Source organism: Pteropus alecto, unplaced genomic scaffold, assembly GCF_000325575.1.
Source record: "Pteropus alecto unplaced genomic scaffold, ASM32557v1 scaffold155, whole genome shotgun sequence".
Lineage (NCBI taxonomy): Eukaryota > Metazoa > Chordata > Mammalia > Chiroptera > Pteropodidae > Pteropus > Pteropus alecto.
In genome coordinates this window covers 7,105,584-7,129,814 of record NW_006438113.1, presented here as the reverse complement: position 1 = coordinate 7,129,814, position 24,231 = coordinate 7,105,584, and the positions used below count along the sequence as shown (strand labels likewise).

Genomic DNA, 24,231 nt, shown 5'->3' with positions numbered 1-24,231 from the left:
CAGGTTAAAGGCTCAGTCTCAGAATATTGCCCCTGCTTCAGATCCCAGTCTTAGGTATCCCCAACCTCCCTGCACTTATGCTCAGCCAACTTCAAATTCAGGGATTCCCATGACCCTCCCCACCCAAAATCAATAATTTGCTAGAGTGACTCACAGAAATCAGGAGTGTGTTGTACTTACAGATATCATTTAATTGTAAAGGGTACAAATGAACAGCCAGATGGAGAATTATGGGACAAGGTCTTTGGTGGGAGGTTTGCAGGCTCCCATGCCCTCTTCTTAAAGATCCCTGGAGTACCACCCTCTCAGCACATCGCTATGTTCATCAACCTGGAAGCTGCCTGACCTTGCTGTTTCAGTTTTTATCTGCGGTTTTATTAGGTAGGCACGATTGATTAAATCACTATCTAGGTGATTGAACTCAATGTCTGCCTTCCCTCCTCTCCCTGGAGGTTGCAGGGTAAGGCTGAAAGTGCCAGCCCTCTAACCACATTCTTGGTCTTTCTGATGTGGCCAGACCCTCCCTGGAAACTACCTAAGAGCCTACTATGAGTCATCTCTATCAAAAACTCAGGTAAGACCAAAGATGCTCATCATGAATAACAAAAGACATGCTTATCATTCAAGAAATCTAAGAACTTTAGAAGTTCTGTGCTATAAATGGGGGACAATTTTTTTTTTTTTAAATTTTACCATAATTTACAAGAGTGTCACTTCATTTGCTAACTCCCACTGGTTGTCCATGCCTTCTCGGAGAGCTACGCTGTAGATTCTGAGGCTGGGTCCAAGTTCATTGGAAAAAACAACCGTTGGTAATATCTGCCACAGGTGATAAGGAGGCTTCAGTGGGGCATAGGCACCATGTATTTGCCATTTCTAAAGAAAGAAAGTCTCTTTATCTGGCACCTGTTTTCCAAATAACATCTTCTTATCCTTCTGAATTTTGCCCTCTAACCTGTGATCAAGCTATTTAACTTCTCCAAGGGTCTATGCTGAGGTCAGCTCATACTAACCTCTGGAGGAAAATGTGGGAGAAAAAGATCTGGTAAAGAACACATCTAAGTTTTCTGCCTTGATTTTAAGTGTCAGTAGAGCAGTATTCTGGTCACCAAGTGTGAGAATTCAAAGGTGAGGACTATAAGGCAGGGTCATTATGCCCATGGCCTGGGCACAGAGGCCGGTGCGGGATGACAAGTGGCACAGAAATCAGGGCATGTTGAGGAGCTGATCTACAAGAAGAAAGAATGAAGCAGAGAGAAGCAGAGGTGAAAGACGATAAGGAAGGTTCTGGTTCAGTTCTGGTTCCTGTTGTTCTGAGGTCTAGCTGTGTCCTGCCTTTTCTCGGTTTGACCATTTAATCTTCTTTTGGATTCTGTGAGTGAGTCAATTCCCCTTTTGGTCTCAGCTAATTCAAGTTGGGTTTCTGTCCTTGGCAAAATGAGTCCTGATGGACATATAGCTCATGAAGGGAGCATTTGCCATTCATATAGGCATGAAATAATTATAGGTCTCATTCTGTGTGCATGGTATCCCTCACAGCTGCAAGGACATGGGTCAGGGGTCAGAGAGGCTCTGTTCAAAGATTTTGGGTGCAGACAGAACCCATCTGGAGAGGACGGATATGTATGAGCTCATCATCAAAGACACTCAGAGATGTGAAAGGACTCCCAGATGTCACCTATCTCTGTGTCTGGGGTTGGACATACGACCCTTGGAGGGTTGATCACGAACATCTCCAGATCTCAGGGAAAGGACTTCCTGACCCCATGAGCCAGAGCAAAGTCAGTTGACTTTGTGTTCATGGATTAATCTCAAGTACCAAGTGCAGCACTTGGGACATAAGAGGCACTTATAATGTGAGCTGAATGAATGGATGCATGAATGCCCAACACCTCTGAGCTCACCCTTTGCTCAAAGCTGTGGGAAAGGATGCAACCTCTCAGAGGTGTCCTAGCAACTCTGGCTTCAGAAGTTTGCTCTCTTCCCAAAGCTTTCTCCATCCCTCCCCCTCATCCGTCCAGGAGTAGATATATAGTAGGAGGGTTGAGGCCCCAAGTTCCAAGGGAGACTCCTCCTTACCACATAGCGTGGTCCTGCCCGTTGTTCAAGCCAGATCTCTGTTGGTATCTTACTGGTGCCCTCGAGTCTCTCTCTCTCTTCCTCTCTCTCTTTCCCCCCCACCCCCGCCCCCAGCCATGAATCCACTCCAAGTGTATGCAAAACTGATACTGTCTTGGCACTTTGCTGTCTTAGAGGCACTCAGCAAATGTTTGCTGAATGAATGTGAAGTGAATGAGATTAAACAGATACACTTATCTTCTCTAGTCTCAGTGAGATGATTCGCTTTTAAAGATCTCAGCCGCTCACGGGGAGATGACACCGCAGGGACTGAAATGAAGAATGTACTGAAATGTTGGATTAGATGGAAGTTCACAAGGGAGGGGCTCCACTTAGAGGCTGGAAAAGGCTTCCCAGAAGGAATGACATTTGTACTGGGCTTGGAGGGCATGAATAAGAGTGTACCTGGTCAGTGTTGTGGTGCGATCAATTCTAAGACCCATGGAGCCAATTGAGATGAATTATGAGCCTTTATTAGCCGGCCTGCGGCGACTGACTCTCTACCACGCAGTGTTCGAGGAGATCAGCCCCGAGCTCCCAAAAGAGGCAGTTTATAAAGCCTAGAACCACACTCTGGTTTAACATCAAACGAGCAAACAGATTAACCACACCCTAGTTAACATCATACAAGCAAGCAGATTACAGAAGCAGAGGTTGACCGTTAGCATATCTCTGCCCAGAACCACACCCTTAACAGTCAGGAAGCAGGTCTATCTGTCAGGATGCTTTCAGAATTACAAGGGACAGAAAAAATTTATTATCTCAAACAAAGGCAGTTCAGGCTTCAGGGCTGGTTGATTCAGCAGCTCTAGGGTATCACCTGGGTCTTGGGTTATTTCTCCCTCTCCATTCTGTCATCCACCACATTTGTTTCTTTTCATAGTCAAAAGATGGCTGGCAAAAACATTGAGGGCTATGTATGTCTTTGCTCTCGTCTAGTGGGAGAAAGAGAAATCACTCCCCCAGGCATGGATTATAATTAGATTGGGGCAGTTTTGGAGAAGAATCTGCCCTGGGCCAATAAGTTACCATTGCAATCCCCTGTGCTAAATGGCTTAGACTAATAAAACTCACCATGGGGGAGGATGAGATCAACCTTCCTTGAGCCACTGGGCTTTGTGAGAAGTAGAGGATGCCAGGATCAAATTGAGGCTAGGAGAATGGGGGGTAGGTAGGCATTGCAGAGGGCCCATACACAGGGAGGGGAAGATGATGGGAGGGGATTTCTTGCTGAGGGAAAAATCTATGTCAAGTTGTGATGTCAGGAAGGGCATCATGTGTTTGGGGGATGGCAGGAGCCAGGTGGAAGAAGGGCAGCTGGAGAAGGAGCTGAGAGGCAGCTGCCTGGTGGCAAAGTCTTGATGCCATGATGAAGAATGGGCTCTCCTCAGGAAGTGGGTTTCTGTTAACAGAAGAAGGGGAAATGAGAAGCATGCTGGACAGGCCCATATCATCCCCCCTCGATTCACTCCACAATGCTGTTCCTGAAATCACCATCTGCACTGGATTAGGTTCTGTTGGTTCGGCCAAGGAGGGCACCTGCATTTCCCAGAGTCCTGTGGGGTTCTGAGTGAGAGTTGGCCAAAAGTAGAATTGTGTGAGATTTGGAAAGTGGAAGCAAAGAAGAATTCATCATTCTTAGAAGGTCGTGTTGATCAGACACAGTCACACTAGATCCCTCAGAGGTGGCAGCCTCCATGCAGCTATCTGTGGGTTCCCCCTTTGGTGGCCAGATGCACTGGGGTTTCTTGCTGGCACCCACCTGCCCACCTGTGCCCATCTTTTGGGCTGTTCAAGCCTTCCTCTGCTCCTCCCCGGACTTCTATCTGCACAGCTCCACCCACAACTGGATAAACTCTTCTGAGAAATGGGGCTAAGAATAGGGCTTGTTGAGAGTGTTGAAGGATCTTATGAGTTAATAAGGTGGTGCACTTAGGACCCTGCCCAGTATATAGTAGGAGCCATGAGTGTGAGCAGTTGTGATCACTCATTTGCCCCATTCCAGTCACTGGTCAGGTGACTACACCGGTGCTAATTCATTTCATCCCCCCACCAATCCTATGAGAATAGTACTGCAATTAACCCCATTTACAGAGTCACGGTGAGGCTATTAGGTTGGAACATATGAAATTACGTTTTGTAGTTCAAACAGTTCTGTATCAGCAAGTGCACGTGGCTTACAGCTAGTAAGTACAACTGTGGGTTTCAAAGCCAGGCAACCTGCCTAAGCTTCCTATGAGAATAGTACTGCAATTAACCCCATTTACAGAGTCACGGTGAGGCTATTAGGTTGGAACATATGAAATTACGTTTTGTAGTTCAAACAGTTCTGTATCAGCAAGTGCACGTGGCTTACAGCTAGTACAACTGTGGGTTTCAAAGCCAGGCAACATGCCTAAGCTATTCAGTCTGCACATTTACTGAGTACCTACTGTGTGCCAGAAAGACTATACACCCTCTGTTACTGCACTTATAGCATTACATCGGGGCTGTTTATGTTACAAATGCTGTGTGCATGTGGAAGACAGAGCCACAGGCTGTTTTAAATATCTTTCCCCAATACCTTAGCTTGCTGCTTCAGAGTCCAGCATAGACACTCCTTCCTCTTTGATTCCCCAATAGAGGAATCAACCTGTGTAAGGACACAGGGGCAGGAAAGGACCCCTGTTCATGAGGGACAGTGTAAAAGTGTCATTTGGCTGGAACGTCAGATGTACTTGTGGAAGAGGCTGGAAAGGGACCATCGTTGCCATGAGAATGAGGTGCCAGGGCTAGCTCTGCTTACTCCTGAAAATCTGCTCTCTTTATTTTTGCCTGTTCTTGGGCCTGCTAGGAGGGTGCTCCTTGGTGAGGGGCTATCATGGGAGCCTGAAACAGCCCATCTCATAGGAAACAGGAGAGTTTCAGAGCCTGGTTGGCATCACAGCAATAACCTCTCTGCTCACTTCCACAGGCCCTGTAAGAGTGGCTAAGGCCCTTGGCCTCTGCTCTGGGAGCCTCAGGCAACCCCACTTCCCACTCTGCTTTCCCAAACTCATGCTTAGGACTTTGCTCCAGCAATGGCCATTTCAGCCCAGGCCTAATGCTGCCCAACTTGGCTTTTTTTGCTCTCAAAACACTCTCACTGCTCTTGGCATGTCTTGCCCATTTCTGTATCTGTCCTGTGATCCTATCTCTGGGCAGCTCCCTCTTGTTTGGGATAGAGGATCAGACAGCATGTGCCAGAAGCAGGCTTTCCCTGCGGGTTTGCCCAGCACTGACTGGGAGAACTGGGGACAACCAGGATGCCCCTTCCCCTTCTGTGTGCTTAAGAGCTTGGACTCTGAGCCTAGATTTCCTGGCAGGAGTCCTGCTCTGGCCCCTCCTAACTAGTTTCCTCTCTGTAAACAGAGCTTATGAATAGCACCTATCTCAGAGGCAGTGTGTGCCAGTCAACCCTTAACAGCTAACTCTCCAGGTGTAGTTCCACCCAGAAAGTTGGTTGGCACTTTTGTTTATATTAATGAAAAAGGTATAAAGGAAACAATGAAAGGTATAATCAAACTTTACTCATTATTCAGAGGCCTGCGTGACCTCTTTGCTGGATTGGATGATCGTTTCTGAATATAGGAAAATATTTTTGTGTGTGTGGCAGGGAGCTACTCACAGAGTGATAGGTGCAGACATAGGCACACCTTCACATTTCATTTGCATTAGTAATATTTTCTCCGTCACTTTCTTAAGTCTAGAAAATCAACAAAAAATAAATCGAGGCTTAATTTGTAGCTCTCGACAATTTCTGTGTGATGTCACCAAAAGCAGAGTTGGGAAGAGATGCTTGAGCACCATCAGATACTGTCTCTATCACACAGATGTCAATAACCACAGAAAGCAAGGGTAACAATAAAATGAAGTGAGATAATTGGGAAGTGATGAGTTTTGAGTTTTTATTACTTTTGATTTTAATAGAATTTATTTAATTGTGAATTTACGTATTTTAAGTTTTTAAAATAATGTCCCTATTTAACACACATCCCATAAAATTCCTGAAAATTTAGCAACTGGCTCTTGTGAGTTGATATGAGCCAACTCTAGAATACCACCCCACGATTACTGTGGGAAATATGTAATTTAATATTTTTAAAATGCTCAGAGATGTTGGGATACAAAGAACACTCAATAAATGTTAGCTCATCTCCTCATTTACTATTATTATTCTTGATTGGTACTTTGGTGACAGAAGTGCGTGGTAGGAGTTAAGTGATTTTTCACCCTAAGACAGGGACCTGCTTCTGTCCTGTTCTTTGTTCCCCTCTGCATCTCCCACAAGACCTGTCATGGAACTGGTGCTGGTCAGATGCTGGCTGAGCTGGTGTTTTTCCTACATGTGCTAGATGGAGTGATCATTTCATCTTGGCTGACTGTGGCCATCCCTGGATCCTTCCTGGCATCACCAGCAGTAGATGTCAGGTGGGGCCATTGACTTTCACCAGGGCTTGTCTGGAAAATTCCTCAAGAAGGTGTGCGTGTGAGGAAGCCCCATTCTCATGTACTGACCCAAGACAGAAGTCGGATGTTCTCGCTGGGCTCCCTGCCTACTTGCTGCCCCTGAAAGAAACCTGGGATATTTACAAAGATGTTGCAGCAGAAAGGGTGGCTTTTTCCATCTCCCTGCTGAGGACAACAGAGCTGCCAGCTCTATGCAGGGAAAGCCATGCACCACGAAATCTAACTCTTGCCCAAATCCTGCGGAAGGAGAGGCTCATGAGGAGGGAGGAGCAGTGAGATTTACATGAATGTTTGTCCTTTTATCCACATTTATTGAGCATGGACAATGGGCCAGGACTGTGTTAACTTCTGGGGATACACAGACAGAATGCCACGGCCTTTGCTCTCAGGGAGTTTACATTATTAAAAGGGAACAGAGAACATAATGGAAAGGCCCTCACTGGGTGTTGTGTAGAATACCCCTCACACAGTCTCACCTGCACAAGTGAGAGTTGTTGGTATAGAGAGTGTTGGGAAAGGCTCTGTGGAGGGGCAGTACTGGGTCTGTGGGTTGCAAGGTGAACAAGTGCTCGCCAGGTAGTTAAGGCAGGAGGTGCAGCATGGCCAGAGGCAAGTGGAGGGACTAGTCGGTGGTTAATGTGCAGGGTGGAAGAGTACAGGGAAGGGCTTTGCGGAAATGCTGGGCAGCAACAACAGTGTAGGGTTTGTCCTGAAAGAAGCAGTTCATGAAGAGACAAAAAAGAAGAGTCAGAAGGTAAAGGAAGACAATGAGACAATCATGCCTCTTAGAGCAGAGGCTGGACAAGGACTTAGGTACAGATGGGTTATTTACAAAGTGATCCTAAAAGCTGGAGTGAGGGAGGGAAGAGAGAGAGAGAGAGAGAGAGAGAGAGAGAGAGAGAGAGAGAGAGCGAGCGCACAATAAAGAGTATATAACAAAGCCAGTGACTGCTATGAGCAACTGGGCTCAAGCCCATCAAACCCATCTGGGCCTCCTAAGAAACTGTGTAGAACTTACCTTAGAATCCTCCCTCCCAAGGATGAGGCATTCATCCACATGCTTCCATCTTCTCCTGCTTGACGATTGCCCCTGGGGATGTTAACTCCTCTATGTTTTGGCTATGCTTGCATTTGAGCTGCAGAGTCTGGTTTCAGAGGACACTGTGAGGCAGAAAGTTAGAGAGTCACCTCAGCACACATGAGGTGAAATGCTGGTAGCAGGTACTCCTCCCCTATGCTGAAATCAGGAGGACCCAGGGGATGTGACATGGATGTAACAAAAAGCATTTGCTAAAGGAGTCAAGGGAAGAGTTAGTTTCAAGAAGGAGGAGCCAGAGAGCAGGACCAGTGACTACTGGATGAAAATGTTCAATGAGAATCCATTGGATTTGCATTAGGACCCACTTGTGACATTCAGGTTGGATGATGGAGACAGAGCTAGGTTGCACTGGGATAAGAGATGAGAGGACAGTGAAGAAGCAAAGACAATGATGTCAATGATTTCCTTCTTAGATCATTAGCTATGAAGGAAGGGAAAGTGATATGGCAATAACTGGGGGCGTTATTGGTGCAGGATTCAGGGAGAACCTGCTGAAGGGTGAGGGTTTTCAGAGTCTTGATGGTGAATTTGAAGAACTTCAGGGTTTTCCTTTCTTAGACGTTTTTGTTGGTTTGCCTTGGCTGGGACTAGTACATGGGAAGGAAAATTGTTCTTTGTTACAGATGCCTTGGAACTGTGTCAGACAGACCTGGTGTAGAATCCTGGCTTTGCTATAGTGTGATTTGGGGCAGGTATTCAATCTCTCAGAGCCTTAGTGTTTTCATCTGTAAAATGGGGATAACAATACTTCTATCTCAAGGTAGCTATGGGCTTTGATGAGAAAAAGTTTGAGGAAAAGTCAGACACATCAGGTGGTGAAGACCTCTGCATTGTCTGAGATAAGCATGGTGGTTAAGAGCTTGTACTCTTGAACCAGATGTCTGGGTTCAGGCATTGGTGATGATACACAGTGGCTATTAACATTGGCAAGAGTACGGGCATGGTGAAATGTGAGGCTGGAGAGTTCAATATTGCCAGATGGCTGAGGGCTTCAGATACTAGGACTTGATCTACCTTGGGCTCTAGGCCCCAAGCTCTTCCCTTTTCCTCAGTGGCTTGGTTTCTCCTGCCTCTGCCGGGAGGGGGTGAATTAAATCATAGCTGGCAAAGCATGGTTCAGGTACTGGCACTCTCTGTCCCTAGCAGACAATTAGGGCTGGACCTAACACTCCTTCTAGTGGAACGTGAACCTTGTCTCATTTAGTCTTCTGACACAGGCTCCAGGTGAACTCTGCAGTTTACAGACTGGCCTCATGAAGTTATCATCTAGGACTAGAGAACTCTCGAGACGCTCCTGTCGTTAGACCTGGACAAGCCTGGCTTCTGCCAACGCCCCATACTTTGTAGTAGTTTCCTCAAAGTTTTCAGAAAATGTACAGCTGGTCTTGGTCCTAATTTCTCCACTTGGGGCTCTCTTTATCACACCTCAGGTAGGTCAGGTAAGCTGCAGGACTCATGCGTATGGGGCTGACTGGGCCTAATTCCTGGAGGGCAGTCTGTTGAGCAGAATGCCCATGCTGGCCAGTCTAGTATTTCTTCTTTGCCTTGCCTTGCCTTGCCTTTCTTAATAGCAGTGGTATTAAAGTTGACATACCATATGATCACCCACTTAAAATGTACAATTCAGTAGAATTTAGTATATTCATAGTTGTACAACCATCACCACAATTGATTATAGAACATTTTCATCACCCAAAATGAAACCCTGCACCCTTTATCCATCATCTCCCAATTTTCTCTATTTCCCCCATCCCTGAGCAAGCATTAATCTATATTCTGTCTCTATAGAGCTCCCTGTTTTGGATATTTCATATGAATGGAATCATAAGATGTGGTCTTTTGTGACTGACTTTTCACTTAGCATAATGTCTTCAAGTTGTATGAGTACTTCATTTCTTTTTATGGTTGCATAATATTCCATTATAGAGATATATCACATTTTGTTTGTCTATAGATGAATTGTTTCTACCTTTTGGCTATTATGACTAAAGTTGCTATGAACTTTTGTGTACAAATTTTTGTGTGAATACACATTTTCATTTCTCTTGGGTATATACCTAGGAGTGGAATTCCTGGGTCATGTGGTAACTCCATGTTTAATTGTTTGAAGAATTGTCAGAATTCTTTCCAAAGTTACCATTTAAAAGATATACCATTTTTCATTCTTGCCAGCAGTGTATTAGAATTCTAATATTCTACATCCTCACAAACACTTGTCATATCCGACTTTTTGATTCTACCCATCCTAATGGGTGTAAAGAGATGTCACCATTGTGGTTTTCATCTGCATTTTCCTAATGGCTAATGATACTGAGCATCTTTTCATGCACTTGTTGGCCATTTGTATGTCTTCTTTGGAAGAATGTCTATTCAGATCCTTTGCCCATTTTTAATTGAGCAATTTTTCATTTTATTATTGCATTATAAGAGTTCTTTATATATTCTAGATACAAGTCCCTTATCAGATATATGATTTGTAAATATTTTCTCCTATTCTGTGGGTTGTCTTTTCACTTTCTTGACAGTGTTCTTTAAAAGAGAAAAGTTTTTCATTTTGAGGAAGTCTGATTTTTCTGTTTTTCTGTTGTTGCTTGTACTTTTGCGGTTCTAAGAAACCATTGTCCGATCCAAGAACAGTAAAAATTATCCCTATGTTTTCTTTTGAGTTTTATGGTCTTAGCTCTTACATTTGGTTTTTGGCCCACTTTTAGTTAATTTTTGTATATGGCGTGAGGTAGAGATCTGATTTCATTCATCTGCATGTTGTGCTGTACCATTTTGTTAAAAAGACTATTTTTTTCATTGAATTATTTTGACACCTTTGTTGAAAATGAGTTGGCTACAAATGTGAGAGGTTATCTCTGGATTCTCAATTCTATTCCATTAATTTATGTGTTTATCCTTATACTAGCACCACACAGTCTTGATTACTGTAATTTTGAAGTAAATTTTGAAACTGAAAAGTACGAATCTTCCAAATTTGCTCTTTTTTTTTAAGACGATTTTTTGCTAATCTGGACTTCTCAAATTTCCATATAAATTTTAAGATCAGCTTGCCCATTTTTGCAAAGAAGCCAGTTGAGATTTTTATAGTCATTGCATTGAATCTGTAGGTCAATTTGGGGAGTGTTTCCATCTTAACGATATTAAGTCTAATGATCCATTAACATGGGATGTGTTTTCATTTATTTAGAGCTTTAATTTCCTTCAATAATGTTTTGCAGTTTTCAGAGTATAAGTCTTGCATTTATTTTGTTAAATGTAGTCCTAATTATTCTTTTTGACACTATTGTAAATGGAATTGTTTTCTTAGTTTTTTTTTCGATCGTTCATTACTTGGTATTTCTTTTGTAGGACTGCATGAGATTGAGTCATCAGAATGGTGCTGACACACTGATTTTGAATGACTCGAATTGTTTATATAGACAAAGGCTTCCCAGAAAAGGTCTACCTTGCACACACTTGCACACACATCATAGTTCCTTCTAATTCTGAGATCTTTTATTACAACGGTTCATTTATTTATTCATTCATTGATTAGTTGAGGGCCCCCACAGGCCAGATACTGTTCTAGGAGTGAGGAGTACAGCAGTGGATGTGGCAAATTGTCTGCCCTTATAGAGCTTGCTTTCTTGTGGGAATAATAGATTATAAACTAACTAGCTAACTAAACACTTAATATAATTTTAGGCAATCACTTTGAAAAAAAGTGCTTTGAAAGAAAATGAATTAGCCTTAGGATAGAGAATTAAGGGACACAAAGGCAGATTTAATGGGGTGGTCGAGAGGCCTCTCTAAAGAGGTGACTTAGGGACAGAATGCCGTGCAGGGGTAGTGGAGAGCTAGAGGAGGAGAACAATAGGAGGAAGGCCCTGGGTGGGAACGTGCTCCAGGGGTCTGGGGAACAGTAGAGAGGCCAGTGTGGCTGAGGCAGAAGAAGGGAGCTGAGAGTAGTGGAGAAGCTGAAGAGCTAGGCCAGGCCATGAGGTCAGGTAGGCCACAGAAAAAACTGTGACTTTCACTAACTGGACTGTGGTGGCTACTGCCTTTGCCCTAGCCTCTAGCCTTATCTCCTCCTGGTCACTGACCATCTACTCCTCTTGGGCTCTGTGGTGGCCACACACCCCTAGCCAGGCCAATTAGAGTCCTTCCTTAGAATTCTCGCTACTTGAACTGGCCCAGAATTTGTTTAGATATAAGCCAGAGTTGCCTGTGGCCAGTATTTCATCCTCCCGAAAACCTGGAACCAGAAGAATGAAGTTATTATTCAGAGAAACACAGATGGAAATGGATAGAGAGCTGACTGGGGTATTTGAGTGCCTGGGACTCCATTATTTCTGAGGCCAGACCTATCTTCTTTTTGAGAAAGCTGAGTTTTTGCTTGAGTTTTTGTAGTAGCCAAAGGAGCTGTGACTGATCTATGAGGCAGATAATCCTTGCTTGGCCTCCTGTGGGCTGTGAGAATCCAATGACCTGCCTGTGCTCCACAGCCAGGGGTAGATCTTTGAGAAGACCTTCGAGAAGTCTCCCTCCAGTCCTGACGCCTGTCTGGTAGCCTTTTCACCCACCATGTGAAAAACAGGTAATCCAGAAAGGACAGAAAAGGTGGGGACACATAATTGCTGGGGCTTGACACACATAGTACCTCTATTTTATGATAACACAAAGAAATAAAACTGTATTTTACAAATTAGAGAATCAAGGCCATGTTTACTTGTTTCCTTCAGGCTCTATGGAGGCAGTGTCTAAACTCAAATGACCAGCTGGACAAGATGAGTCCTATCTCTGGTGGCCCCTGGACCAGCCTTTAGCACTCAGACTCTTCTCTTGTTCAGACTCAGAAACACCCTGCCCTGATCTCTGGGCCAAACTGATGTCTTGGGGCCCAGCCCACAGGGTTGCTTTTCAGGACACCTCTGTGAGGATTTAGGGTTGGCCAGGGATGTGTGTGATAAGAATCACTGAATGTTAGTGCCTGGAGGAATCTTTGATATTCAGAGTAAGGACAAATGTATGAGGTGGAGACAAACACATGAGATGGAGACAATAGGCCAGGATCACACAGCCATGTACCGCTGTGTACTGGCCATGGCCAAGGATGAGGAAACCTAGGCTCAGGAGCTCCCATCATTGCTCCTGGTGGTCACATGGCTTCCTGCTGGTCCATTAGTTTCTGGAGAAGGTGACCTTGGCCAGGGTCCCTGGAGCCCAACAGTGTCCCAGAGTCGGACCTGGATGATGGGGGCTCTATAGGTCTGATGAGAGCTGCTCAGTAGCATCTTATCTAAGTGTAGTTAAAATATATAAAAATATAAAAGGCTTAGACTGGGGACATGCATCTTTGTAGGAGATTCTGGAACTTTCCACTTGTATTTTTGAATATTTATACTCTGCTTCATGAGCTCAGTTATAAAATCCAGGTCTGTCTTCTCTCCTAGCCCTCCTTTGCTTGTGGGTATAGACTTGCTTCAAAGAAATAATATATGAGTCGACCATGCACTAAATTCCCACCAGGACTGAAGGAATAAACCATGGGCTTTTTAACAGACCCTCTGCTGGGCTGTGCTTTGTGAGGGTCTGGTCATCAGTCCAGGTGACTTGCCAAGGATGAAAAGTCAACCCCTTTCTCCCTGCGTCGGTCCCTGGCATTCCCTGTTCACTGACACCAAGCATCACATCAGTGCCTTTCCCCTCTCTGGGGCCTTTTCTGCAATGTCTCCTTGTTTATTTTCTCATGACAAAGCCTGGCTCTCTGTGAGGTCTTCAGTCAGAAGTAGTGTCTCTTTAGAGGTTTATGATAAGGCATGGTCTATGTGAAGGTCCCAAACAGAGACATGAGAAGGAAAGGGGAGAAGGGAGCAGAGCAGTGCACTTGGATTTGAAATCTTGACTCAGTCATATATTCACTGAGCCAACCCACTTCACTTCCTCAGCTCCCTGACCTGTTGCATGGAGGTGATTATACCTTTTTCACCCTGGCTTGTTAGGAGGGCTAGATGCCAGGGATTAGGGATTGAGGCAATGTGCAAAAGCTCTGGACACAGAAAAAATGATGAGAGGCCAGTTCCTGATGGGTTGGGTCCCCCACTGGCACTTACACAGAAGGAGCGCAGGAGAAACACAGCTAGAGAGAGCTGAGCCATTGCTGAAGCCATGATGGGTGGGACAGCAACAGGATTTAATGAGATGACGTCAGGCACCTCCAGTTCTCTATGCCAATGAAGGCCTGTCTCTGTACCAGGGACTGGCGCTAACTGTTCATGAAGTGTGACTTGTCCCCACTGAGCATCTGTTTCACTTCTCTCAGCACCAGCCCCTCAGGAAATTCCCAGCAGACCCTCTGTGTGTGCTATAGAGTGATGCCTTCTCAGCTTGGGATACAAACAATTTTCCAGCAGAGGACTCTTTCTGAATCCTAAAACATGCTTTATTTAGGTGGTTTAGTAAGTGTTCTCAACAGGAAAGGGGAGGTGGTCGAGGAGTGGGCTGGGCTGTGCTATGGAGGCACTTTGGAGGCACAGCCTGGTCTTGGGGTCCCTGGATGCTGCGGTAGACAGTGCACAACGAAGCCGCATCTGTCTGCACGTATCTCTAAGGAGATTTGCTTGTCAGTCTGCAGGCTGGCTCAGTGCCTTATTTCTCAATCAGCATCCCTGTCACTTGGTGTGCTCGGCTAGTGGAGGGTGCAGCCACTGTGATGAGCAGCAGGATAGCTATGGTCATCATATTGCTTCCATAAAGGAAGATAATTCATTCCAGTGATGTGGAGATTTAGAATGGGCTTTGGAGTCCTTTTCTTTCATGCATTCATGTGCTCACATGTAGCTACTGAGCCCCTATTCACTGCCAGGCTCTGGGCCACCCCTGTGGAATCAGCAGTGAGCAGGAAACACCTGGCTCTGCCTCTCCCATCCCCTTTGTTGCAGCCATGCCTTGTCTCTCACTCGGATTACAGCCAAGCAGAGCAAGCCCTGGGATTAAACAGGCAGACCATGCAGCTAGACCACCTGGGCTCAGCTCTTAGTTCTGCCACTTCCTTGTTTGGTGACTTTAGGCAAGAAACTTTCCTTTTCTGTGTTCTCATCTGTAAAATGGGGATAAGAATAGTACCTATTTTATGCAGTTGTTATGAAATTTAATAAGTTAATGAGTGTAAACAGCTTGGAATAGGGCCTGGAACCTAGTAAATGAGTAATAGAATAATAAATAACATTGTTTAGCTACTTTTTGTGTCACTCTCTTCTAATCTGTTCTCCACAACATACTCATTCAGTCTTTCTAGGAAACAGATCTGACCATGGTAAAGTTGTTCAAAGATTCCCCTTGGTTGAAAGTCCAAACTTTTCCATGGTTTTCAGACCCCTGCTTCTCTATCCGCCGACCCCCAACCCCATCAGAGTTCCTGCTGCATTCCTACACTGTCTGCTCTCCTTTCCCTGCCTTACAGCCATCCAGGTGGATGGCCATTTGTTAAACATGCCATATTTTCTCATACTCTACTCTATCCTACTCTATCCTGGGACCTTTCCTCTCCCCTCCTTACCTGCTTGGAGACCTGCATGGTTCCTTCACGAGGAGGTTTAGGTCTGTGTTTGAAGCCCTCCTCCATTTCTCCTTCCCCAGTTGAAGCCACCCTCTCCCTTGCTTACAACTTTCCATCAACTCTGTTTATCCTGGTCTACTGCACTGAACAGTGTTTTATAACCATTTTAGTAAATGTGTGTCTTCCATTGAACCCTGTGTCCCTTGGCCATGTTGGATTTCTCTCTGGGCTGGAACAAGTTGAGTACTTGTTATATTTAAGAAGTAGGTGATCTCATTCCATGTTGGATTTCTCTCTGGGCTGGAACAAGTTGTTGATAAGTACTTGTTATATTAAAGAAGTAGGTGATCTCATTCATCCTATAACCACCCCTTTGAGGGATATACTCAAAGCCAGTTGGGACAGACCTGCTGCCTTGCCAGTATAGGTGACAGCTGGCAAATAAGGCCCAGAGCCATCCGACTCCTGGGACAGTGCTCTTCCCCCTCCTCCATTAGCACAAGTTCCTTACCCTGGGAAGAATAGGTTGGAACAAGTGAAAGACTGTTTTCCAGAGACGGCCATCACACTATCTCTATGCCATATGCTCTCCTGCAGTGTGACTTTGCCCACTCCCACTATCAGGAGGTAGATTCCTATCCCTTTCACTTTGAATATGGGCTGGACTAGGCTGCTTGGCCAATTGAATGTGGCTAAAGTGACGTTCCAAGTCTTCCAAGATCAGGCCGTAAGAAGCCTTGCAGCTTCTTCTTGGCTCTCTTGAAATTCTCTCTTGGGATGTTCCACCTAGGAAGCCAATCGCCATGCTATGAGATGGCTAAGCCACTTGGAGAGGCCACGTGTAGTTGCTCTTGAGGACAACCTCAGCTGCCTATACAACAGCCTAGCCATGTGAGGAAGCCATCTGGGACTTCTAGAGCAGTCAAAGCTTCAGATGACTTCAGCGCCAGAGGATATCTGACTATAATCCCATGTGGGACCTGGTGTGTGAACTGCCCAGGTAAGCCCAGTCAATCCACGAAACATGAGAGATGATGATAAATGTTTTTCTTAATTAAGTTACTGGGATTTGGGTGACAATAGGTTATAGAACATTGGACTCAGCATCAACTAGAGGAGGATGTGACTGCTGAGCTCCCTGTCTCCTATAATTTCTCAGTATGTGGAGGAAGGGTCTTGGTGGGGGGTGGGAACCATTTGATTTCCAAGGTCCTGTTAGCCTCTGTGATGCTTTCTCCAATTTGCAGAGTGCCTTGGGGCAAAAAGTAGAAAGAAGGTTGGGACAGTTTCACACTCCAGGTACATTAGGCTGTAATGAAATAACCAAGATTCGAGTGCACAGTAGAATGCCTGTCTCAGTCCATTCTCTGTCCACTCCTCCAAGAAAATGGCCTAAATGCTTGATATATGGAAGAAGGAAGGAAGGAAATGGTTACAGAGTACCTACTTTTTGATAAGTGGCCAACCTCCATTATTTTATCTGCCTTTCACAACAACTTGATGAGAATGGAAGTATTATTCCTGTTGTACAGATGGGGAAACTGGGTTAGAAAGATTCGGTCATGTGTCCATGCACCTTGCAAGTGGCAAAGCTGACAAAGCCCAGGCCTGCATCACAAATATTGACAATGTTGGAATAGTTTCAAAGATGCTGGGAGGATTCCCAGGTCCTCTCTTCAGCCCCAATTGCTGGTTGGCCCTGAAATCCCCTCCTCATTGCTTTGTTGCTTTGGCTTAAATCCTGGATCCTGCTGATGCTAATCCCCCTGGAAGAATGATGCATTAAGATGTTAACTGCTAACCCTCACTGGAGTCGGGTCTAGTGTCTTCCTTGGGAGGCTGTTTCAATGGGAGGGAGTATGGGGTGATAGGACTGCTTGCAGGAGTAGAGGAGAAGAGGTGGGGCCAGAGGAGGTTGTAGCCCAGGCTCTTCTTCATTCTTTCATGATGGAGCTTGATAGTGGGGTTGGAAAACAGTGAAGATAGATCTCCAGCCATGGAAGGGGATAAGACCTATCCCCTGCTTCCCCGCACCCAGTGGCAGCACTAGGGAATGTCTAAATCTCCAGCTGATAGCATCCAATACTGGCACGGATATGCACACATTCATTCTCCTCGTCAGCTTCTCTCCAGGGCTCCTGGGAGAGTTGAGTTTAGTTCTCAACTTAGGACTTAGGGAGCAGTATTAACCAACTAGTGGGAGACCAGAACAGGCAGGGAGGGGTGCTGGTACCTGCCAGAGCAGTGGCCAAGGGACCTGGGTGGAGGAGACCTAGGGGGATGGAAAGCTTGGATTGTTGAAGTCTTGTGAGGCAGAGGATATTTAACACAGTCATCCTGGTGGGTAGTGGGCGCCCGTCCCTAGAGGTTGCTGAGCACATGATCTGACTGCCCATGCTTCTCTGCAGAGAGGGCTGCCACCGAGGGAGAAGGGGCCAAGCAACCTCAGATGTCCCTTACAATGCTTGGCTCACAGACTCTGAAGAGGGACTAGCCTAGCTTGGCTCAGCAGGGTTTTAGCCACCTGAGCTAAAATGAGAGAAACAAAGCATTTTGGCTGTCCTCAAATTCACTTCCACCTCCCCAGCCTCCTTTTGCTCTGCTCCTTCGGTTGTCTAACTTCCCTTGGACAAGAAAGCTTGGCTGCTCTTCCCTCCCTTCACTTCCCTCCTTCCATTTATTCAACAAGTATTTACTGAGCACTTGCTATGCTGGGCAATGAGCTAAATCTTTGAGGACCCAGGAGTGAACAAAATAAATGCAGTTCCTGCTCTTATAGCGAACAGTGGGGTGCTCCTGTGGAGTAGACGAGAAGTGATAGATGGATTATAGGGGATGGAGGGGAAAAGTTGGAAGACTGGTGACTGGGAAGTTAGGGCAGTATCCAGGTTGGAGATGATGAGGTGTGGGCAGAGAGGGTGGCAGTGAGACTAGGAAAAGTAGATGGATTCAAAAGAGAGACAGTAGAAAAAATCAGGGCTTGATGAAGGGTTGGCTGTGTGGGAGGTAGGCAAGGGAAAGGAAGGTGTCAAATGCAGACCTCTAGGTCACCGACTCTAGCACCTGGGTGGGTAAATGTGCCAGTCATGGGGCACCTCACAGCAAGGCTGATTTTATTGGATCCCCGACTGGCAAAGCTGCCCCCATACTTGAGTGAAGGTGTCTGCACCAGCTTTTCAATTCGGGTGGGACTAGGAACTATGTGCAGCTGCTCTACAGCAGCCTGGAGCACTAGAGAGATCACATCCTCTTCCCAAAGCCTGCTTCCATCCTTTCTGCTTTTCCCAACAGCTCCCAGAAGCCTGTCTCTCTCCCGCAAAGCCTCCCAGGTACCTACCTGCCCACCTTCCTGAGGCTTCTCTTCCCATCATGTGCAGAGCAATGATGATTGATATACCGACAGGCCAATGAGCTGCGTAGCTCCATCCACTACCCCAGGTTCTCCGAATTCCCACCCAACACTCTTCTGCTCTCCTCCGCCAAGATCCCTCACAGTATTAAAATACCAGGACATCAAGGGCAATAACAAGACTGGCTTCCACCTAGGGAGAAGAGGGAGGGCCTAGCTGGATCTTCTTATCACCTCTTGCCACCCTGGATCCACCCCACCTGGCCACCAGATGGCTCGGGAAGACAGAGGTGTCTCAGGCTTCTGGGCCAGGGCCCGCAGTCTATCAACATTCCTGCACCATTTAAATGGGCTTGAGCCACAGGGGGCTGGGAGGGGCTTTTGACTGGGCCTGCCTGCGCAACATCGGGATTTAGTGATTATGTCTCCAACTTAGCTTCCTGTGAAGCTGCTTGAAAGAGCTTCTCTCCTCTGCAACTAGTCTGCATGAAGCCAGTTTACCCTTGGGTTCTCCTTCCCGGTCTGCATGAAGATCTGCTCACTCCTGGGTTCCCTCCCTGTGTGCATGAGGCCAGTGCACCTCTGGGTCCCTCTCCATGTGTACATGAGGCCCATGTACCCTAGGGTTCTCCTCTATGACTGTATGACATTAGTGCTCCCCGCCCTCACCGGGTCCATTCCTCTCACCCTAGACAAGGGAATACCAGTCTTGGGGCTTGCTTTGTCATCTCCCAGTGTGTGGGTTTCAGTCTTCAGTTTTATAAACTGAAGAAACTGAAGGTGATCATGTTTATCTAACAGCTCATGAGGTGGATATTGGTTGGCCTTGGCCTAGGACAACCTTTGAAATGTTAAACTCAGTGCCACAAGATGTTTGTTATAATCATAGCATCAAGAAGTCAAGTAGAGCTTACTTGGCTATCTCAAATGGGGTAGTATTTATACTACTAGCTACTCTTCTTGAGGGTGTTTTATACACGCTCCTTAAAACAATGACCTTCTGAGTATTATTGTGTCCATTAACAGACGACAAAACTGATGCACAGAAAGATGAGTGGCTGGCTCACCATCTCACATTGCAGAAATGGAGAACTCGGCCTTTGTTCTCATGGCTTAGGTTGCAGCTGGCTCTGGCTGGGTGTGTCCTGCCTTTGTTTAGGAGCACTGAGCATGAACAAGTGATTGTGGACTGGACAGGACTGTTCTGTACCTGGGCGCCTTTACTCTCTACCACAGCCTAGACTGTGTGGCCAGTCTCAGCTATTATTTCCATATAGCAGATGAGGAATCAGATCAGAGAGGGAAATAAACTTGCCCAGGGCTACACAGCTGTTTAGTGGTAGAACTAGGATTAGAACTCAGGTTCTTTGAGTCTCATTTCATTATGTGCCACTTCCAGCTAACCACATAAAACTCTTGATGGGACCTTAACACCTGGTGTAGAGGACCAGAATGAACTGACCGCAAGAGAAGGAGGGCAGCAAGGAGTAGGGCAGGAGGCTGGGCTACGAGTCCTTTCTTGTTACTGTGACCTTGGGCAATTGACTTCTGCCCTCTGAGCCTCCCTGCTTTTGGGTGTCAGACAGAGGCAACAATCTGTGCCCAGCTCGCTTTGAGGACAAAGACATGGTGTGAGACTTGGTTTTGTAGTTGGGCATGGTCAGCTTTTTATTCCTACCATGAAGCCTCCATGCCTGGGTCAGCTTTGGCCAATGACCAGGGCCAGAGTCCTTTTCTGTCTGCAATCTCCCTGTGTCTTCAGATGGCAAGAGCATTCAGCTCTTGGGGGTCTGAGATGGTCTCTCCCAGCCCTGGATGTGTCACACACAGCACCCTCTCCCCTGCTCCCATGTCCCTTCCCAGGCCTGTGGGCTCAGGAAAACAAACTGGCCCCATCAGTGGACCCCAGTCTCCAGTGTCTGGGAATCAGCTATACTCTGCAGCTTTCTTTCTCAGGAGCTGGTGCCAAGCAGACTCCGCCTCAGCATCTGGCTAGACTCCGGGCACTCTGTGTTGAGCACTTCTCAGCAGCAGTGGGAAGATTGACCTCATTGGGGCTGAAAGACCCAGCAACTGGCCTTTGTCTATTTTGCTCCAGCTGTAAAATGGGTGCATGGTTAGCATTTCCAAATCTACCCAGAGGACTCGCTGCTCCAAGTAGTGTGGGGTGAGTCTGGAGCACCTCTATGCCAGTGCCTAGCTAGCTGCCTATAGGGAGGGAATCTGCATGGAGCCCAAAGCTTTAGAGAGCACTCCCATATGTATTCTCTATGTCCATTTTAAACAGGGACAGGAGAAAATACCCATGAGCCAAGCTCACCTGCCTGCCCATACTTCACAAGTGCAATCTAAAGTGATGTGAAACCACATCCTTTCAAGGTGTGGGCCATGATTTGGGCCACGATTCTTAATTAAGATTGAGACAACAGAGGTGCAGCGAGGTTAAGAACTTGCCATGGTCACTCAGCTGTATGTGGCAGAGCTGGGTTTGAACTCAGGCAAGCCGGTTTCAGAGCCCAACTTCTGTCTCGACAGCACAGTGTGTGTCCTCCATCCATGGCCTCTGTCCATGCCTTTCTCTGCCCCTACTCCTGCAGGAGTGCAACTCCATCCTACTGAAGTGGAGGGGGCCCAGCCCATGTATGTGCAGACTTGAGGCACATTTATTTTAGCCAAAGCATTCAGGAAGAGAGTCCAGGTGTTGGGGTGGGGTATGTCGTAGGAGCTAGCAGGGGTGTAAGAAGCTGCATAGTCAGAGATGGGAGCTTTGTGTGCTAGCTGACTTGATGGCCCTGGGGAGGGTTAGAGACTCAGCCCTGTCTCCTGGTCCCCTGTCTGGACTGGCGGTGTCATCTATAGACAGGTGAGGCCAGGAAAGTGGGGGAGGTATCAGTTTCCAGTGTCTTATTCACTTTCCTTGAAAGTTCTGCTCCAGGAAGAACCTCTCTCTAAAGCCCAGTTCTCTAAACTTGATGATTTTCTTACTTGAATGTTTGATAGGCCAACTTCTTTGCACGATATTCTATTCTCTATTCTCTGCCCTGCAACTGAATTCCTCGTCACTCCTTCTTTGCTCTGGTCTGACCATCTCCATCCACTTTCCTGTTTTCCCTTCTTTTGTGCCTTGGTTCTAGCTAACTTCCTTAGTCAGGCCATGTCTCTAACCATGTTTGAGGTGGGTACCCCTCCCCGTGAACTCTCAGCATCCTAGGATATAAGACAGGAAGTGATGGAAGAAGTACGTGGGAAAGGATTGGATGGTTCTTTACCTCCCCTGACTGTGAGACCCTGGAGGCAAATTTCACAGCAAATTCTTTTTTATAGTTCCTCAGGATGTTTGTGGATTACATGGAAGAAGGAAAGAATGCATGAGCCAAAGGTGGAGGCTCTATGATTGGACTGGGAACCAGGATATCAGAGAGTCCCTTTTCCTTCAGCGTCTCAGTGGAAAAGAAAGGAAGATGCTACACATCTCAAGATAATTGTATTTTGATACCTTGATGTGTCATCTTTCTGGAAAACATTTTCATTTTAACGAGAGAAGGAACCACAGAGACAGTGGTATTTCTGGTGCTGGGGCAGACTGTGGGTGGAGGTCTATCTGTGTCTTGCTCACATCACGGTGGGGTGGGGTGAGGCGTGTGCTCTCCAGTGGCTACCACCCATGAAGCCCTCTCTTTGTTATTTCTCAACTGAGCCTGTTCAAGGAAGCGTGGCCCTTCTCCTTTGCAATGGGTCATGGGGTGGTGACATTTAAAAATACTGTTAATAGCTGCAAATGAGCCTAATGCCACATTTAGGCACAGTGCTGAGCACTCATGGGTGTTATCTAATCTCATCACCACACCAGCTCCGGGAGAGAGGTGCGATGACACCCACCTCAGTTTACCAGGGGAGATCTTATTTGTCTCCACATCTGGCTTCCTCCCTGGAGGCCTGGATTTGCCTGGGAAGTCAGGGACCATGCCTGATCCCACTCTGTACCAATGGACCTGACAAACCCCTGATAGAAAGTGGGCACTCCATGCTGGTTGGTCAAACAAGGGGAGAATGGGTGAATCTCTGGGGCTCCGACCCTTTCCGTGGGCCTAATTTGAGAACAATTGCTCCAATGCTATAACCTTATATAAGAAAGCAGGCTCTGAAATGTGGTGTGTGTGTCTGTGCAGGGAGAATACGGAGACAGTGCCACATGGTCATGACTAGAGTGTGAGCTCTGGGTCCTTCTGTTTGGGAGGAACCCTGATTCTACATCTCTTCATCTGTATGATTTAGGGTAAGGATGCCTAAACTCTCTGTGGCTCTGTTTCCTTTTCTATAATGGAGGGATAATAACAATATCTATCTGATAGGGTGGTTGTGAGGATGAAATGAGTTATTACACATAAAGTTCTTAGAACATGCCTGTGCCAGTGAGCATTAAATAAGTGTTTGTTACAGTAAGTAGTATAGAGTTAGAGATGGAGGAAGCTAGAGAGAAGAGATGAATATCATCAATGGTACCCGGCCACTTGGCCTTGTAAAGTAGTGAGCAGTGTATTTTCTTTCCGTGGACCTTAGCTCCTCAGCCTCTCCCACAGCCCAGGATGACACCTATGGGCCCCTGGATTTTCCAGTTCCCTCCAGGAAAATGTGTATCAGTTGAGAGGTAACATGAGGGGGCAGCAGCTCATGAGGGGCTTTGTGATTGTGATGAGGGATTGAGTGGGCTGGGCTGGAAGGAGACATGGACAGTGTCATGGGTGACCACAACTGAACACCAGCACAGGACAGCTGGCCAGGTGCCTTCTTTCTAACCCTGCCCCAAACCCCCATCCCAAACTCAGAGGCAGCTTAGACCAGCCTTTCAGGAACAATGAGTTATAGGGAGAAAAGTTCTGAGCTGACTGCACTGAAATCTGGATTTACTAAGGAGAAAACTTGAAGTGACTGCATTTACCTGGAACTCACCAGATTAGCATTTCTGCTGTCAGGGAGAATGGGAATCAAGATAGAAATGAAATTTACTTACAGGAAAATACTGAAAATGACATTTTTTCCAAACATGCCTACGTGGCTTATGAAATCCTCACCACCATAGGAATTAATATGTTTTCCTTCCTGTATGTAATTTCAAAATATGTGTACCTGTGTGTGTGTGTATGTGTGTATACCCTAAACAGGGTTAGGGGTGTCACCCCTGTATAAAGTCGAAAATCCACATGTAACTTAAGTCAGCCCTCTGCATACGTGGATTCTCAACTGCAGATCAAAAATATGGTTGACCCTTGAACAACATAGGTTTGAACTGCACAGGTCCACTTATACTCAGTGTTTTGTTATCTCTGGATGAGGGAAGTATGGGCTATTTTTAATTTTCCTTAATTTACAGCTTTATTGGGGCCACCTCACTGCCCCATGTGTCCCTGTGCACCAGAACTCCATGTTTGTGTCAAATGTGAGAGTCCCTCTCAGAGAAGCAGGGCCTTCACACCCACCACACAATGCTGGAAGTGCAAGGATTATTGTCTCTGCTTCACAGATTAGAAACTGGACACTCAAGAATGCTAGGTACCTGTGCCGGGCCACACAGTCAGGACCTCGGACCCCCAGCCCAGCTTTGCTTCATATCACACATACTCTAGTGGTCAGCAG

General features: G+C 46.3%; 1 long non-coding RNA gene across 1 annotated transcript in view; it reads left to right on the top strand.

Moving 5' to 3' along the window:
- Positions 1–24,231, top strand: part of LOC112482664 — a 90,102-nt gene that overhangs the window by 27,656 nt on the left and 38,215 nt on the right. The gene's annotated exons all lie outside the window — the stretch shown is intronic.